Source organism: Pollicipes pollicipes, unplaced genomic scaffold, assembly GCF_011947565.3.
Source record: "Pollicipes pollicipes isolate AB1234 unplaced genomic scaffold, Ppol_2.1 Scaffold_2555;HRSCAF=2994_pilon_pilon_pilon, whole genome shotgun sequence".
Taxonomy (NCBI): Eukaryota; Metazoa; Arthropoda; class Thecostraca; order Pollicipedomorpha; family Pollicipedidae; genus Pollicipes; species Pollicipes pollicipes.
The window spans coordinates 9,866,992-9,884,546 of NW_023596136.1; the positions used below are offsets into that span (position 1 = coordinate 9,866,992).

At 60.4% G+C, this 17,555-nt stretch overlaps 1 pseudogene; it reads left to right on the plus strand.

The window, feature by feature from the left end:
• Positions 1-17,555, plus strand: part of LOC119108513 (protein unc-79 homolog) — a 51,750-nt pseudogene that overhangs the window by 33,852 nt on the left and 343 nt on the right.

Here is a 17,555-nt window from a genome sequence, read left to right on the forward strand (position 1 = left end):
CTTCGGACCCGGGACCGATACTTGGTGACAGGCATTACATGCTGCAGCGATAGAAAGATAATACAAATGTGACGGGAAGTTAAGTCGTGTGGTATAAAATAATTGTGATCGAAAGATTGTGGTTAAACTCGCCAAAGCTGGTCAGTTTTGTATGAATTCTGTGTTGTCAGTTTGTGTAGCCTGATACACACCACAGCCCGCGCGGCGCCAGTTCGGACGCTAGATTGACAGAGGCTCTGGTCAGCTCGGATACAGATCTGGTCGGGCCCACGCAATTGCACTGTAGGACCGCACGGAGCCAGCGCCGAGCGCCAGGCTGACCGTGCCCGGGGTCTGGCGCCATCGGACCGCAGCCCGCCTCGTCCGGCAGGTCGAAGGCGGCCTTCAACGCGTTCCTGTCGCACCTGAACCTGGTGCTGGACCACAACTTCCCGCTGGGCAGCGCGCTGCTGCCGCTGTGCCTGCCGGTGCTGCTGTACAGCGCGGCGCCGTCCCGCCAGAGCGCCGAGACGTCCGGCCGGCCGGCCTACAGTCTCTGGCACCTGGAGGAGCGCCAGCGCCATGACTGGCTCTCCGCCCTGCTCACCGTCCTCTACAAGGTACCGGCGACGCCCGTCAGACGCGGCCCCCCGTCCGTCCGCGACAGTCCAACCCGCCGCGAGCCAGCTGGTTCTTTCGCCGAGGGTCAGCTCACGCGCAGCGTTGGGATGAGTGAGGCGGTGATTAGGGTCCTGATTGTGATATGTGTGTGTAAAATCCCATGTCTCAAACGACCATCAAATGCTTCTGTGACTTACATGACAGAACTACGTTGGTAGCATTTTGCGAGTGATTGTAAAAAGGTTCGATTAATTGTCTTCGTGTGACTTCAAGTAGGACTTGAAGCTATCGCCAGTGAGATTATTCGACCGTTTAAGTTCATTGGCCTTTGTACGGTACAGCTGCCAAATGACCACTGCATTCGGCGCGCCAGAAACCCCCAGTAACGATAACAACAATCTTTGTATCGTAAGATTATGTATTAGGCTCCTGTGCTGGCGCTGACCGCTCCCAACGTAATGCTAAACTCGGTACGCCGGTCCATGTTACACTGACGCCGCTCAATAGCGTGTACACCAGTGGTTTCTCTCAATCCGACACGTTACTTCATCTAGTCGCCACGTATCTCCCTACAATGTCAAGTAACGGGGAGCTTAACGCCTTTCGCAATTACATCACACAAAATCTGTCGGTTTCGTGTCGGTATTTTGATAATGCGACGTTGATTTCACATAATAAAACAACTCTAAAATGTCCATGAGTGAGCGCTACATGGTATTTGAGCCAATCAATGCGGCCAAGCTGGAATAACCCGTTACGCTTTAAGACGGACTGGGGTGCAGCCCTGTCTTCCGTCGTCGGACTATCGCACACCTCAACTGACCTCATGACGCACCTCAATTTCAGCGCATGATTGAAACATGTAGGGTGCAAATCACGTGTGTGATGTGTTTGTGTTTTACCCTTGTATTATGTTTGACGATACGGTATTGCATGACTCCTGTACCCCGACACCCTTGCTGGGTTCAGTGTAAGTTTCTGTTAAGAGCAGCTTTTGCTCATGTTTTGCTCGTAATTCTTCATGGCCATTAAAATGTTATAACTGCTTTCCTCGATTGCGATTTTTCGCTTTGTGCACCCAGTTTTTCTACGTACGTACCGGGGCTATTTGACCCGGTGACATCCGTGTGGCCCGGCTGCACCCTCCACCTGATACGGTCGGCTGCTCCTGTCGCCCGCCGCCTGTACGGACGGCCGCTTCTGACCCGCCCGCCGCCCCTGTGGGCTGCTTGTGGCCCGCCTGCCGCCGCCTGGCTTGTGTCGGCGCCGCTGCTCACGCGCTGGCCGGCATCCGCTCTTTGTCTCTATTCCCGGTGTACCCCGCTCTGCCGTCTGTCGGCGCCGCTGCTCACGCGCCGGCCGGCATCCTCTCTCTGTCTCTATTCCCGGTGTACCCCGCTCTGCCGTCTGTCGCCGCCGCCCTCTGCCGTCTGCCTGCCCGCCTGCCCGCCTGCCGCCTGCCGCTGCCTGCAAACGCCGCCCGCCTGCCTGCCGCCGTCTGCTTTCTGGGAACGTCCACCTTACTCTTGCTGCTGTGCGGAAACTCGCTCCCATCGGTCCGCCGTCGCCTGTTCTCGGGGGTCGTCCGCCCGCCTCCGACTGCGGCTGCCTGGGAACGCCCGTGCCGCCCACCACCGTGCGCTGTCTGGCGTGGCCGCCGCCGTGCGCCGGGACGCGGCCAGAACGTGAGCTGCGCTCCGTTGCAGTACCAGTACGGTGACCCGACCCTAAGCGGGCCGCTGCTGGCGCTCTGCCAAGTGGTGCTCAACACACTGCATCTGTGCCGACCGCTGGCCGAGCCGCCAGCCGCCGCCGCGGCTGCCGCTGCCGCAGCCGCCGCTGCTGCGCCGCTCAGTCGCATAGGTGAGCCGACGCGGGGTGGGAGCTTGGGGGGGGGGGGATTGGTTTGGGGCAAGCTGTCCCCGCCTCCGGCTATTGGTGGGACGGGATGAGAACGGCAGTCGGCCTGCTGACCGTAGCGGGGCTTTGTCCTTTGTTGCAGCTGTTTTGTACCTGATGATCGTAGCGGGTCTGTGCCCTTTGTTGCAGCTGTTTTGTACCTGATGACCGTAGCGGGGCTTTGTCCTTTGTTGCAGCTGTTTTGTACCTGATGATCGTAGCGAGACTGTGTCCTTGGTTGCAGCTGTCTTGTACCGAACGCGTTACGCTTACAGTCATGCCATTTGCTGGTGTGGCTTTAGAGATGTCAGTCACACACATGGTGCACTTCACTGCATATTTCATGGCGGCAAGCTTTCAGACGCGTAGTACGTTGCACCTTGTGATGCTCCTGATTCCTGTCCTTTCCACCCGCCAGGGCACTTTTCGAACAGCTTAAAAGCCTCACTTAACACAGCTAGCCTTCAAGCAGACATAGGGCGACCTGGCATCGGCGGCGGTCATGTCGCGTGAGCGGCCTGACGCCGCGTGTCTCCGGGGCAGGGTCGCTGCAGCCGGCCGCGTGCAGCCCGCCGCCGGGCGGGGCCGAGGACACGCCGCCGCTGACGCCGCGTCCGCCGCCCGAGCTGGCGCCGCCGGCCGCCGCCAGCGCCGTCGGCGACGAGTGGCGCCGCGCCCGACAAGACACCGTCTGGTGAGGGGCACGCCATCATTGCTGGCTGTGTCTGGCGAGGGACGCTATCACCGCCGGCTGTCTGGCGAGGGCGCGCTCGAAGGTGTGGCTGTTTGTCTGGTGCGACAGTATGGTACGCTCGGCTGTTGCTGCTGAGATGAAGTCTCGGCCGGAGCTCATGCGGTGAGGCGCGTGCTGAGTGTTCGAGGCAGGAATGGCGTGCGGTGAGTGGCGGCTTTTGACGCATCTGGCGCCTGTTGGCGGTTCAAGAGGCATTCTGTGTGACAAGCGTGCCAGTGAGCCAGTGAAAACGAGTTCCGGTCAGTACTGGCTCGTAAGGATTTTTCGATCAAAACGAATTTGTCATTTGGTCTGGAGAGACGCAGATAGTGGTTCGGCTGACGGACCGATCCGCCACCCGCCAGCGGCCGCCCCGGGATGGCACCCATTCAGATTAGTGCAGCCCATGTGGTGACTGCAGTCAGCTGTAAAGCGGCCCGGTTCACCGGTCTCGCGTCTGTCATCCGCGCTGTGCGGCTGTTTGTGGTCTGCAGTCAGCTGTGGAGTGGTCCGGCTCACCGGTCTCGCGTCTGTCATCTGTGCTGTACGGCTGTTTGTGGTCTGCAGGCAGCTGTGAAGTGGTCCGGCTCACCGGTCTCACGTCTGTCATCCGCGCTGTGCGGTGTTTGTGGTCTGCGGTCAGCTGTGAAGTGGTCCGGTTCATCGGTCTCGCGTCTGTCATCCGCGCTGTGCGGCTGTTTGTGGTCTGCAGTCGGCCCACGTTTCAGATTCTGCTTTCTTCGCTCTGCGAAGATCTCGCAGTCGTGTGCGGTGTTGGTAGGCGTGAACTTTTGACGTTTGGTTGTTTTGCCGCCGTTTTAGTTACGGCAGCGAGGACGGCGAAATCGAACCAGAGCTGGAAGCCATCCCAGAGTCTCCAAAGACAGCTTCATCCCACCAAAGCTTCTGTGTAAGTGGTTTGGGATGGAACCATATAGTACCCGCATCCGGCTTACACCTAACGTCCCATGTATATTTCGTAGGATTCGCTGGTGCCGCGTACGCCACCTGCGCTGGGTGCTCTCTGTATGTCCGCTTGAAGCACCGCGCGTGCGTGACGGCCGCGTTTGGGCGCCGCCAGGGGTCGTTGGTGGACCTGGAGGAGGTGTCGCCCATGCAGTCGGTGCAGCCGGTCCGTGTCGGCTCCTTCTCCGGTCTCGGTGTGGTCGAGGTAGTTCAACCCATCTGCGTAGCCAATGAGGTCAGATAGACCGTTCTCGTCCGTCACATACAACGGCCATTGTCTTCAGTTGCTGCACCGTGCACTCGATTCAATTGAAAGTACATGGTAGCTCCAGCTAATGGACCGCCATTAATGAATGCACCCTTTTAATTCTTTGCTTTCAATCTGAGTGTGGCCCCATACTTCTTGGATGGAGGTAGAATTACCCAAAATGATTGCACTGTTCGCTGAAGTGTAGTTCCGAGCTGGTCTTTTGCGCGTGATGGACGTGTTCGGCCGACTCCGCGGCGTTTGGCCGCCCGGCTCACTACTAGAGTCGAACTGGCGTCTCCGTCTCCGGGCCTGACTGGACTTGGTGCCACCGCAGCTGGCCACAGTGGTGCCGGAGCTGGTCACCATGGTGGACCCTGCGCAGGTGGTCTGCCAGCTGGTGGAGCAGGTGCCAGCCGCCGACTGCAAGTACGGTACCGCGTAGGCCCGACAGAGAGACTGTAGACCTGCTGTCGGAGCGTGCTCTGGCGGTACGGGCTGCTCGGAGGGCTGTTTTGTAGGGAGTTAACGATAAATGCATATGTCTGTAATTTTTCTGCGGGGCCTATTTGTGTGAACATTGTGTGGGGGAAGAAATGACCGCATATCAAATTGATAAGGCGGTGGTGATAGCCTTATTCCTCAGAGAAGAACCAGGAAAATGGATGTATAGATTGGTTGATAGTTCGGCGACATGTCTCTGTTGAAACGAGAGCAGAAGTGGTGATCAGAAGTTTTCTCAAATTGCTTGAAATTGTCCGTTCTATCGTAGATATCGTAGATATGCGCGATATGACTACCTCCAAATGCGCTCCTGGGTGTCAACATAGTGTGATTGGGTGCTGCTCGGCATGATCTGACCTGAGCTGAGCCGGGCTGCGGCCGCTACAGGGCGGCGCCAGCTGAAGAGAGTGTGGCACTGGCCCGCTGCCAGCCGGCGGTCGCCGCGGTCGGTCCAACCGTACACGAGCAGCCGATCGTGTCTGCGCTCTCGCACGTCACCAGCATCGGCAGCGTGCCCTTCTTGCCCGGCGCGTCGCCCTTCGAGCACAGTGAGAAGGCGGGCAAATTCGCACCACTCGCGCCATCAGGGATGTGGGAGGGGTATTAATCCAGGCGGTGATCGGGGTCAGACAGGATGTAAGCCAATACGATGGCGCAGCTTTGCTGTCGTGCGTTTGGAGCTTGTTATATGTGAACTTTGATGTAAGTTCTCGGCCGGCACCACTCGATGCGTGGGTTATGCCTGCAGCAGAATGTCTGTATCTGTGGCACTGGGCTGCGTCGTCCGGGACCGAGGGTTGCTCTCTGTAGGCGTAGTCTTGGCCATCCCGTTGTGACCTGACCCGGCGAAAGCGTGCCTGAACCTGACGCCTGGCGATGTCGGCTGGGTGACAGGTCTCTCCCTGGAGGCGCGGTCTTGGCCATTCCCGTTGTGACCTGACCCGGCGAAAGCGTGCCTGAGCCTGACACCTGGCGATGTCGGCTGGGCGACAGGTCTCTCCCTGGGGGCGCAGTCGTGGCCCGCCCGTTGTGACCTGACCTTGCTGAAGCGGGCTTGAACCTGACACGCCTGGCGATGTCGACCGGGCGACAGGTCTCTCCCTGGAGACACAGTCTTGGCCATCCCGTTGTGACCTGACCCGGCGGGAGCGGGCCTGAGTCTGACACGCGATGTCGGCTGGGCGACAGGTCTCCTCCTGGAGGCGCAGTCTTGGCCAGCCCGTTGTGACCTGACCCGACGGGAGCGGGCCCGAGCCTGACACACCTAGCGATTGTCAGCCGGGCGACAGGTTTCTCCCTGGAGGCGCAGTCTTGGCCATCCCGTTGTGACCTGACCCGGCGGGAGCGGGCCTGAATCTAACACGCGATGTCGGCCGGGCGGCAGGTCTCTCCCTGGAGGCGCAGCCGTCGCCAGCCGAGTCCTGGCAGCAGCCGCGCGCCCAGAGTCTGGCCATCGCGCGCAGCGAGCCGGCCGCCGGCCAACGGTGCGGCCAACGGCACCGAGCGCTCGCTGCTCGAGCGGCTCTCGCTGGTCTTCTCCAAACAGGACAGCCATGGTCAGTGTCGGTGAACGAACCGAAACAGAGGAGAGTCGTGTTTTCTCCGCGGCCGATGTGGTGGGAGTCCACACCTGCGTACTGTAGTGGGTGACATGGGCTAGCCTTCCGCAGAGTGCAAGAACCACACTTGGCGTCTGCGCCCCATGTCGACTCCTCCATATTGCTGGGAGTGGACGTCACGCGTGCGGGTGGGCGAGTACCAGACACCGGGTATGCGCCTTCGTCTGGTCACCCGTCGTCAGAGGACCTTCCTTCAGTGCTCGGAGTCACCGACCGCCTGGCCGGTGGCGCACGACCTCGTGACGGCGAGGATTGTGCCAGTGGGGCGGGTTATGAGCTGGCCATCTGACCCTCTGAGAGTGAGGCGGTTTGTGTGACCCTGGCTCGTGACCGCGGCGGCAGGCCCTGGCGCTGCCGGACGCCTCGTCTCGTCGCTCCAGCTGCAGCTGGGCGCCGGACAGGCCGCCCCGGACGGCAAGAGTCGCGAGCCAGACACGCTGGCCAACCAGAGCAGCGCCAGCACCGAGGATGACGGTCAGTGCCGCGCCCGGCCGGGCTACAAATATAATGAGGGCGCTGAATTCATCCAGATCTGTGTCGAAACGTCACACGGGCTCGGCTGCCGACCGCGGCGTGCTGCTCTGGATCCACGACTGCTGTGAGCAGCTGCGTTACTTATGACCGGAGTGGTTTATGGAGCAGTTATGGAGCAGAGCGTTACTTATGACCGGAGTGGTTTATGGAGCATAATCCCACCACTGTTCAGACCACGAGTCTGGTCAGGATCGCGAGCTGAGGTCTTGTGTCATTACTCCTGAGTTTAGCTGGAGGCTCAGACTCAGGCCTGAGCGAGCTGTTACAGCCTTTCTTCGAGGCGGGTGTCAGCGCCGCTCAGTGATCCCGTCACCCGCCTTCAGTGCAGTGGCTGCGCGGTGACCGAGCAGGCTCGTGGCGCACTGTGAGCCGCGCGGTCCGTGCTGACACCGCCGTCCTCTTCAGCCGGTACACCCGGCGACGAGCCGGCCGTCCATCGTGCCTACATCAAGCAGCCCAAGTCGAAGAAGCTGGGCCTGAGCCCCGTGGAGCAGGCGGCCGCCGAGAGTCGCACGGCCAGGTGAGGCACGCCCCTCTCCACAGACGGCCAGGTGAGACACGGCCCGCTCCACAGATGGTCAGGTGAGGCGTGACCCGCTCCATAGATGGCCAGGTGACGCACGCCCCGCTCCACAGATGGCCAGGTGAGATGTGCCCCGCTCCACAGATGGCCAGGTGGTGCACGCCCCGCTCCACAGATGGTCAGGTGAGTCATGCCCCGCTCCACAAAAGGCCAGGTTGGCACGCCCCGCTCCACAGACGGCCAGGTGAGGCGTGCCCCGCACCACAGACGGCCAGGTGAGGCACGCCCCGCTCCACAGATGGCCAGGTGAGGCGTGCCCCGCTCCACAGATGGCCAGGTGAGGCATGCCCCGGTCCACAGACGGCCAGGTGAGTCATGCCCCGCTCCACAGATGGCCAGGTGAGGCGTGCCCCGCTCCACAGATGGCCAGGTGAGGCTTGCACCGGTCCACAGACGGCCAGGTGGCGCGCGCCCCTCTTGGCAGATGACCGGTCGGCGGCGCTGCACCGGCACTCGCGCCGGCACGCCGGCAGAAGCTGTAGTTCTAGTTTGTGTTGTGCGAGCTCTAGGTTATGATAGTGGATGGGTATCCCAACAATATGCAGCCGTCGTTCCGATGTGCTCGATCCGAGATGTGCTCTTCCGTGGTCGACATTACGGGTAATACAATCTGACTCATTTGTGGATCACCTGATAACCTCCTGGCGAGGGCTGACCTTGGCCATGTCTTGTGGATGTGTTTGGTCGCAGGCGCTGCCCCGCACGGTAGTGATTCGGCCGGTGGCAGTGCCACAGGCCCCGCTCGGTGCCGTAGTGACGCTGGCTGGCGGCAGTGCCCCAGGCCCCGCTCGGTGCCATAGTGGCGCTGGCTGGCGGCAGTACCACAGGCCCCGCTCGGTGCCGTAGTGACGCTGGCTGGCGGCAGTACCACAGGCCCCGCTCGGTGCCATAGTGACGCTGGCTGGCGGCAGTACCACAGGCCCCGCTCGGTGCCGTAGTGACGCTGGCTGGCGGCAGTACCACAGGCCCCGCTCGGTGCCGTAGTGACGCTGGCTGGCGGCAGTACCACAGGCCCCGCTCGGTGCCGTAGTGACGCTGGCTGGCGGCAGTACCACAGGCCCCGCTCGGTGCCATAGTGACGCTGGCTGGCGGCAGTACCACAGGCCCCGCTCGGTGCCGTAGTGACGCTTGGCTGGCGGCAGTACCACAGGCCCCGCTCGGTGCCGTAGTGACGCTGGCTGGCGGCAGTACCACAGGCCCCGCTCGGTGCCGTAGTGACGCTGGCCGGTGGCAGTGCCACAGGCCCCGCTCGGTGCCGTAGTGACGCTGGCTGGCGGCAGTGCCACAGGCCCCGCTCGGTGCCATAGTGGCGCTGGCTGGCGGCAGTACCACAGGCCCCGCTCGGTGCCGTAGTGACGCTGGCTGGCGGCAGTACCACAGGCCCCGCTCGGGTGCCATAGTGACGCTGGCTGGCGGCAGTACCACAGGCCCCGCTCGGTGCCATAGTGACGCTGGCTGGCGGCAGTGCCACAGGCCCCGCTCGGTGCCATAGTGACGCTGGCTGGCGGCAGTGCCACAGGCCCCGCTCGGTGCCGTAGTGACGCTGGCTGGCGGCAGTACCACAGGCCCCGCTCGGTGCCATAGTGACGCTGGCTGGCGGCAGTACCACAGGCCCCGCTCGGTGCCATAGTGACGCTGGCTGGCGGCAGTACCACAGGCCCCGCTCGGTGCCGTAGTGACGCTGGCTGGCGGCAGTACCACAGGCCCCGCTCGGTGCCGTGACGCTGGCTGGCGGCGGTACCACAGCCCCGCTCGGTGGCGTAGTGACGCTGGCTGGCGCGGTACCACAGGCCCCCGCTCGGTGCCGTAGTGACGCTGGCTGGCGGCAGTACCACAGGCCCCGCTCGGTGCCGTAGTGACGCTGGCCGGCGGCAGTACCACAGGCCCCGCTCGGTGCCGTAGTGACGCTGGCTGGCGGCGGTACCACAGGCCCCGCTCGGTGCCGTAATGACGCTAGCTGGCGGCAGTACCACAGGCCCCGCTCGGTGCCGTAATGACGCTAGCCGGTGGCGGTACGGCGTGTGTCCTGTCGCTGCCATCCGCCTCACACCGCCATCCCTTGCGTCCGGTGGAGCTGACGGTGACGCGTGTGGGCCCGCAGCCGGTGGTCCCGCCGGGACAAGCCGGCCGAGGAGAAGCCCGCGCCCAACGTCAAGCAGTGCAGCCTCCGCGTCGGTAACGACTGTGTGCAGGAGAGGTGAGAGCGTCCTCCCTCTCCCCCCCCCCCCCTTCCCTATTCATTCGTCTATTTTAAGTGACCTGCGAAGGCTGACAATTATAACGATTCCATTGTTTTTAAACGCTATTTGAAAGTTGGAAAAAATCAATTCAAACTATGTTGTGCTGTGTAGCGTGCCCTTTGGCCGTGCGGTGTCGTACGCCAGTAATTAAGGTTATTTGCTTAAGACTCAAGGCTGTCCCAGCTATTGATGAGTGAATACTTGAAGGACTAGACAGTACTTCCAGAATGAGACCCGGTTTACTGTTGCCCGACTGGTGGTCCGGTGCCGAGCCGTCTGACCGTGCCCCCGGCCGGCCCCAGGTGTCCGCAGTGTGGCCTAGTGCCGAACCGTCTGATTATGCCCCCGGCCGGCCCCAGGTGTCCGCAGTGTGGCCTGGTGCTGGGCCGTCTGACCGGTCCCAGGTGTCCGCAGTGTGGCCTGGTGCCGGGCTGTCTGACCGTGCCCCCGGCCGGCCCCAGGTGTCCGCAGTGTGACCTGGTGTCGGGCCGTCTGACCGTGCCCCGGCCGGCCCCAGGTGTGCGCAGTGTGGCCTGGTGCCGGGCCGTCTGACTGACCCCAGGTGTGCGCAGTGTGGCATGGTGCCGGGCTGTCTGACCGTGCCCCCGGCCGGCTCCAGGTGTCCGCAGTGTGGCCAGGTACGCGAGGACTACACGGAGGAGGAGCTCGGCCTCTGCGTGGTCGTGCTGGCCACGTTCGTGCACCGTGAGCCCTCGCTGGCCGCCTGCATGCTGCCAGACATGCTGCGTGCCGTCTCCACGTAAGTCGGCCCGGCGCGTGGGCCGGGCCGAGCTGGCTCGGCTGCAGCTGTATTGGCGGTCCTCCGGGGGCGGCTCGCTGTGGCAGCGTGCATCTAGTGCATGCAAGGGACATTTTCAACAGGAGTTGAAAACGTCCGTTGGCCTGTCTTTGCACTGTTGTATGTGAATAGATATACTTCTGCCACAATTTGATTGTGGTAATTGTTTTCTGGGTGCAAATGCCTTACAGATTGTTGGTTTCAATTGTAGGGATATGTAGTCATAGACATCTCTCAAAGCACATTTTTCAGCATTTCATTTGCTGTGTGATGCTAAGTGGCCCCCCCGATCTGTTCGGGTTGTCTTTGTGTCATTACTGAGTTCAAAGCGAACCCAGTGGCTGTATTACGCCACTGGTCTGCATCGCCCGGCTACCGCGTGTGAGCGACGACGATCTGACCACCGCTGTGTGCTGGTCGCCGTTGTGCTGACCGCCGCTGTGTGCTAACCGCCGCTGTACTGGCCACTGCTGTGTGCTGACCGCCGCTGTGCTGGGCGCCTCTGTGCTGGGCGCCGCTGTGCTGACGGCCGCTGTGCTGGCCGCCGCTGTGCTGGCCGCCGCTGTGCTGACGGCCGTTGTGCTGACGGCCGCTGTGCTGGCCGCCAGCCTGGCCGGCCGCCAGCGGTACCCGTGGCAGTCCGAGTCCAGCTACAGCCTGCCCGGCTCCGTCAACAGCGTGTGCCGACAGTTTCTTCGCTGCGTGCTGCACCGTCTGGCCGCACACAACATGTTCTTCAAGCTCTTCCAGGTGGACATGGACGGTGAGCTGCCACCAACGCCCGTAGTCAGAGTGTGCAAAGATTGTATTTGGATTTAGTTTTTCAACCGTTTGAGTGGCAGTCTCTTTACGAAATGAACTTTGCCTCGCGCTTAGGTGGATCACGTTTTCGTGATGCACCTAATGCACCATCATCGTTTTCCTACGGTTCTTAATCAAATGGATTTCAAAATATTTTACCTTCGAACTAACTAGTGCTGGTTTGACTGGGTCATATGAAGCTCCGTAAGGTGTCCTGCACATACGTTATCATCATAATGAGACTGCAATAAATTCACGTTAGGTAAAGCACTCCACAGCATCTTTTCATCTGTCAGCTAATTTTCATGTTCTCGTCATAGTTTTAACAAACGTTCATGTGCCGCTTTTCAGTGGAAACGACGCACGCGTTTTACCGGACTCTGGCGCAGGCGCTGGCGGACTTCGCCGAGCTGAACACGGCCGCTCCTCTGCACCATCTGCTGGAGGTCTGGAACACTGGCCCTGTCCAGCTGCTGTTCCCCCTGATCTACATCCATTGAAGCCAATGTGTGAAATGTGTCTAGAGCCTGTGAATGCGACGTGCGGGTATTCTGGTGCGTCGTCTGTGATTTGTTATGGTGAACAGCGCGCTGTAGTGTTCCTGTTCGGGATATCATGTTGAACTGAGATGATGGCGTTGCGGCGGCGATGCTGCACTATTACAGTCGCACGGTGCGGCTGCTCTGTTGCGACGCGGCGGCGATGCTGCACTCTTACAGTCGCACGGTGCGGCTGCTCTGTTGTGACGCGGCGGCGATGCTGCACTATTGCAGTCGTACGGTGCGGCTGCTCTGTTGTGACGCGGCGGCGGTGCTGCACTATTGCAGTCGCACGGTGCGGCTGCTCTTTTGTGACGCGGCGGCGATGCTGCACTATTGCAGTCGCACGGTGCGACTACTCTGTTGTGACGCGACGGCGATGCTGCACTATTGCAGTCGCACGATGCGGCTGCTCTTTTGTGACGCGGCGGCGATGCGTTTCAGTACTTGAACCGTCAACGGACGGCGCCGTGCCTGGACGAGATGCCGACGATCCTGTACAACATGTCCGTGTACCTGGAGTCGGTGCCGCTGGAGACGGCCGGCCAGCTGTACGGGCCGCTGGTGCCGCAGCTGGACGTGCTGTTCCGCCGCCTGCTGCCCTGCCTGGCTGCCCTGCCGGAGCTCGACTCTCTGCTCGCCATCATGTGCTCCCTCCTCAAGATACCCACCGTTAACATGTACAAGGTTCGGCCTCAGCACGTGCGACTGTGGCAGCTGCACCGAGGCGCTGTGCACAGGACGCCCTCTTTCAACACGTACACGACCCGCGTGGGGCACGGGCGAGCGAGAACTCCAGGGAAGCGGCGATGTACGTGACATCTGCTCCAGAACCACGTAGTCCGTGAGGCATCAGCTGACGTGGCGCTACGTCCCGTTCTCAGTCCTCGGATCACGCACATCCGTGCGTCATCAGTGCAGGACCTTATGTACACCAGTGCAGGACCATAGGCTCACCAATGCACGTCCCTCATGTCCATCAGTGCATGTCTTTATGCCCATCAATGAACGTCCTTATGTCTACCAGTGAATGACCTTATGTTCACCTCTGTATGGTCCTTAAGTCCACCAATGTACGTCCTTATGTCCACCAATGTACGTCGTTATGTCCACCAGCCCGTGGTGAGACGCCTGGAGTGTTGGCACGCCTCCGTTCGGGCGGTCAGTCGCCTGTTGCTGTCCTCAGACGGTGCTGGAGCCGTTCTCCAAGGTGGTCAGTCTGCTGGTGCAGAGTCGGCCCATCGACTACCGCCGGCTGGTGGAGCTCTGCCACCTCTGTAACCGCGTCTTCAGTCGGGTCAGTGGCCGCCGCCGGCCGCCGTATGCCGACAGTGTACCGGGCCCCCGGCACCGCAGTCCGGCACCTCCGCCACCGCCGGAAGTCTTGGTCGCCGATACAAAGGGCGCGCTCTTCTGCCATGTTTTTGCCGTATTAATGTTGGTGTTGAAATTCCTGCTGAATTAGAAACTGCCATCAAATGGCATCCCAGCGTCGAACTTGATATTTTTGAGCATAGACTTCCGCATATTGGAGCGAAAAAGCTGATGTTTAGATTTTGATCGGTGAGCTTTTTGACAACGGGACTGAAACATCGGTCGTTACGCCACTGGCGTGTGCTTCATTTGACGCGTGTGACCCCCAGGAGCGTGAGAAGCAGCAGCTGTCGCGTGTGGTAGTGTTTGAGCTGGTGCAGGCGCTCAAGTTCAAGTCAAACCCGCCCGATACCAACCTGCTGCTGCTGGTCCACTTTGTCGTGCAGGTCAGCTGTTATTCAGTTTCATTCGTCCCGTCGGCCCTCGGCGCCGTCGGACCTCACTGGCTGGGCCTACTCAAACATGGACTGGTTAAGCATGCTACAGAGGCATTATAATTTGTTGTATTGTTGCATTTATGTAATGAAATATTTTGTAATCTGCTAGAACTAAGCTATTTCGGGTCAATGGCCAAAGAAGGAAGCATGGTTTGGTATGGATTATTTTCCTGTCGGCCAGTAATGACCATTTTCGACCTGTGGGATGAAGGGTAGTGGATGACGGTGAAGCAAAACTGCGTGCGCCGGGGGCCCACCCGCCGAGACTTACTTCGCATGAGGATCCCTGCACGGCGTATGTGCTGGGCGCTGTGACAGGGCCATCACCAGGCAACACTTAGGCCCCCTCGTGGCTGGTCCGTGAAGATCGCCCTCGGACAAACGGGGCGTCGTGACGATGCAAGACAAAGCGGGAATGAGGCAAGAAGGGCGGATAAAGCAGAAAGTCGATGTGTATTTTCCTTCTTGCAAGGAAGTTGTTCACATACCGCGGTATCCCACAACGCTGACTGAAGTGCAAAACCTTTTCATTTTTATTCCACAAATCTGTGTTTTTGGTAGCGCAGTCTGCCCGGACGGGGCTCGGAGCTGTATGTATCGTGCCCATGCGAGGTGCACCCCAGCGCCCAGTGCGACGGCACCGCGGTCGCAGTACGTGTCCCCTACGTCGGCAGGACGCCGGCCGGCGCGATGGCGCCCAGCACGGTGCTGGACCAGGTGCCGGACCTCGGGACGGACACGGCCGGCAGCACGGCCCGCCTCCGAGTGCATGCGGCAGCACCTCAACGACACGCTCGACTTCCTGGCTGACGTGCACACGCTCACCAAGATCAAGGTAGCCGCGACGGTTCAACTGCACAGGGCAGCATGGTGGGAGCGCTCGGTCAGGCGCAGGCAGGCGCTGGTGAACATTGGTTTGGTGGAAATGTAGATCATAATCAAACATCCCGCCACATGGGCCAGATTGGAGGCAACGGTTGGTAAACAGTATTGGATTTGGACCGAATATGGTGCGCTTCCTCTGGCGAACGGGGGAGCACTTTGACGACCCGCGACCCAACAGCTGCCAAAGTGCGTCCAACGTACGATCTTGCGTGATCGGATGATGCCGGTGGCATCGTGGCTTAGTTACCGCGTTACTTTTACAAGGTGGTGACCTCCGCTGTGTTGTAGACGGTGTTGCGCGTGTGTGCTACCTGCAGCAGACCTGACCGCTTGACCTGACGTGACCTGTCCATGCCTGGTGTCGTCCCGCCTGCAGAGTAATTGCGGTGGTCCACTGCGCGGCCTCAACGAGGACACGATGGGCGGCGTGCTAAAGGCCGGCATCGCGCAGTTTGTGGCGCTGGAGATCAGCCGCGGCAACAGCAGGGAGAGCCGCGCCATAGGCCGCTACCTGCCCTGGCTGTACAACCCGCCCTCTCCCGTCCAGCAGGGGTGAGCTGTACATCCCGCCCTCTCCCGTCCAGCAGAGGTAAGTTGCTGGCACGGCGCTCATGAACCGGCGGCTGGGTGGACAACAGCTTTATGAAAATATCGCCACTTGTGTAGCTTATCGATGCTCCGCCCGTCTTAAGCTAAGGCATACAGGCGATGTGCGTCCAATAGACGCAATACTACTGCATCAAAGCTGTCCCTGAACTGTCAACTGCCTGACATTTTGTGTGGTGCGTGCCTCTGCCAGACCGAAGGAGTTTATCGACTGCGTGTCTCACATCCGGCTGCTCTCGTGGCTGCTGCTGGGCGCCATGACACACGCCGCCGTCATGGGCCCGCACGCCACCGTGGTGAGTCGGTGCAGCCTGCTCTCACCCTGCTGGATAAGCCAGCGGCCGGCTGCTCCCGTATCGGCTCTACTGATGGTTTGTCGCAGTGAATTCATCGAGATATTTGCCGTATATTACCACTCAACATAGCTGATTTGTATCCGTTTGGCCGCTTCTGATTGTCCGCCAGAAGGATTGCTCTGACATTCCGGTGCCTTTAGTCGGTGTTCGGCTCGCCGCCTGCGCCGGCCGGTCTGGCGGCGGGGGCTGTGATGGCGCCGGTCACGGGCGCGGCCGTGCTGACCCCAGCCGCGTGACCGGTCTGCGGACAGACGTGCCAGCCGGTGCCACTGGAGGCCAGCTGCCACATCGCCGACCACATCCAGGTGATCCTGGCGGGCTTCGCCGAGCAGAGCAAGGCGTCTGTGCTGCACATGAGCTCGCTGTTCCACGCGTTCATCCTGTGTCAGCTGTGGACCATGTACCTGGAGGTGGTGTCGGCTGGCCAGGCGCCGCCCGGGCACGAGCAGCACCAAGCGGCGCTCGCCATCCTGGCCGACTTCTGGGCCAAGGTCACGCCCGGCATCCTCCAGCTGGTCTCGCACTCACGCGTGGTACGTGCTGGCGGCGCCGACCGGTCCCGGCGGGCCTATCGACCACTGCTTTCATTCGCGGATGTTCAAAAGCCGATGGCGCTCAGCAGGGCGGGATATACCTGGAGAAGTCAGGGCTTCAGTGGGAGGCTCTTGATAGGCGTCGCGTGTCTGCTGGCAAAACCGGCGCACAATTTCGATGTCCCAAATTATAATTATTTCGAAGCATGACTGTCATGCTTCATGACATGACACGACATCATGTGTCACATGCTGCATTGCTGACAAATGACCAGCTCCTATTCAGATGTGTCGGGGAGGGGCTGTGGTTTGACCACTGTCCTCAGTTGTCTTATTATGAAGCTGGAGTTCCGCAGCGTCATTGCTTCTCTATGTGGCCGTTATAAGCCGCCGATCTGTGCTGTCCTCTGACGCCTCGGACAGGCGCTCGTGCCGGTCGGGCCGGTCCCGTCCCGCCCGCCTCGCTCTGTCGCTGCCCGGCTCTCCTCTGATCCCTGGCTCCTCCTCACTGTTCAGCTGGGCGAGATGGTGAACCTGCACTTTCTGAGCTTGATGGAGGCGCTGGCCGAGTGTAACGCCTCCACGCTGGCCCGCCTGCTGCCGGTCTGGACGCAGGTGTTCTACGCGTACAACCAACAGGTGAGTGAGAGGCAGCACTCAGTACCGCCACTCAAACCTGCACACACTGGTGAGCCGTAGGTGAGTACACTGAGCCAAAACTTTAACCGCCAACAAGGAACAGCGACCAGTTTGATCCTGCTCCCAGTGTAATATTTGGGTGGTACATTTTTGTCGAGTAAACTTGGGGCTATGATGTGCTTTAGATAATGGCGCGGTGTACTGGTTGAGACATATTGCAGCACGGTCATTCAATTGATTATAAATCAGGATGTAATTTTTAGCAAGTGTTGAGCAAGCTACAAACATATCCTATTTGGTAATTTTACCTTGTGACATTAGTCTTGGGTGGCAAGGATTGTCAACGGAGATGTAACTGAGATAATTCCTCTGTATTTACTCGGCAAATATACGCGCAGTTCCGCCGGTCAATGTGTTCTTTGTTTGCGTATACGTGGTGGCGAGCGTTATCGCTGTGACAGGTGCGTCGAGTCACGACAGTATATCTGTACTTACGTGGGCCCCGTCCACCACTGCCGGCCTGCTCCTCCAAAAGGGGAGCTAGCCGGCCGAGCCGGAGATCCACCGTGTCGTGTTCTCCTCCACTGCAGGCTCGTGACCACCCCGGCGGTATGTAGCGCCCCCACGGCGTGGCTGCCCGCCCGCTGACCGTCGTGCGGGC